The sequence below is a fragment of the Epinephelus moara genome, chromosome 3 (genome assembly GCF_006386435.1).
Source record: "Epinephelus moara isolate mb chromosome 3, YSFRI_EMoa_1.0, whole genome shotgun sequence".
Taxonomy (NCBI): Eukaryota; Metazoa; Chordata; class Actinopteri; order Perciformes; family Serranidae; genus Epinephelus; species Epinephelus moara.
The window spans coordinates 39,799,004-39,800,517 of NC_065508.1; the positions used below are offsets into that span (position 1 = coordinate 39,799,004).

Consider the following 1,514-nt stretch of genomic DNA (forward strand, 5'->3'; position numbering starts at 1 on the left):
GGAAATGTCATGTTTTGGACTTTAATGTACATCTCCTACAGAATTGACCAGATCCACCTCAAACTTGGTCAAAAATGTCATAAGACGTTGATGACGCTTTATTGTGGAAACTGTGAGTTTTCGTCGAAGGGCGTGGCCATGGCCTGGCGGCGAACTTTGATGTTTCGCCGTGATGATAAACGTTGCTGTAACTTGACTCCACGTGGGAATATCTTGCCAAAACTTCACACATATGATAACAGTCCAGCCCTGAACACATCTACATAGGAATTTTGAATCACCGCCATAGCGACACCTACTGGCAACAGAAAGCTACTTTATACATTCTTTGATGTCCCTCTTCTAGCAGGTTAATCAGACCCACCTCAAACTTGCTGGTCTAAGTCCTTAGACGTTGATGATACTTAGAAATGAAGCTTTTGAGTTTTCATCAAACGCTGTCACCGTGGCGCCGCCTTGTTCGCCATCAAACACAATGTTGTTTTGAAGGGACAAGGGATGCTTGAAAACTCACCAAACGTGGCATACACATCACAGGTTGCAAGTACTGTTGTCTGATGTAATTTTTGTGCGTTTTTGCCCATTTCCAGGGCTTGTAAATTAACAAACTTGTCCTACAGATTTAATCAGATTGGCTCCAAACTTGTTGTATGTAAGCGTGACTACGTTGTGACCAAAAGTTATCACAGCATTTGCCCAATGTTGAATGGCGCGCCCGCTGCCGAGCGTTGAATCTTGAGGTCTCGCCATGAAAAACGAAATTGCTGTAGCTCTGGCATAAACGGTCCAATCTCCACCAAACTTGACATGATTCATATTAGTCCCGCCCTGAACACAGTTTCATTACCATATTGCCTGATAATCATAGCGCCACCTAGTGTCGAAAGGAAGTACTTCTAATCAGACACTTATCTTTGGATTAACCTGAAATTTCAGTGTTGTGGTCTATATTTGATGTACACAAACATGACGTATCATTAGTGTCTATGCGCGCTGCAGAGGGTTTACTTTTGATGTCTTGCCATGCAACAGGAAATTGCTATAAATTTGGAGTAAATGGTCTGTTGTCCACCAAACTCGACATGATTCAAATTTGTCCCACCCTGAACACATTTATATGACAATATTCCGTGAGTCATAGCGCCACCTAGTGGTGAAAGGAAGTACTTCTTACCAGACACTTATCTTTGGATTCACCTGAAATTTCAGTGCTGTGGTCTATATTTGATGTACACAAACATGACGTATCATTAGTGTCTATGCGCGCTGCAGAGGGTTTACTTTTGATGTCTCGCCATGAAACAGGAAATTGCTATAAATTTGGAGTAAATGGTCTGTTGTCCACCAAACTCGACATGATTCAAATTTGTCCCACCCTGAACACATTTATATGACAATATTCCGTGAGTCATAGCGCCACCTAGTGGTGAAAGGAAGTACTTCTTACCAGACACTTATCTTTGGATTCACCTGAAATTTCAGTGCTGTGGTCTATATTTGATGTACACAAACAT

The 1,514-nt window shown here is 41.9% G+C and overlaps 1 protein-coding gene across 2 annotated transcripts in view; it reads right to left on the reverse strand.

The window, feature by feature from the left end:
• The window catches only part of LOC126384729 (galactosylgalactosylxylosylprotein 3-beta-glucuronosyltransferase 1-like), a 69,146-nt gene that overhangs the window by 14,085 nt on the left and 53,547 nt on the right, over positions 1–1,514 (reverse strand). The window lies entirely within an intron of this gene.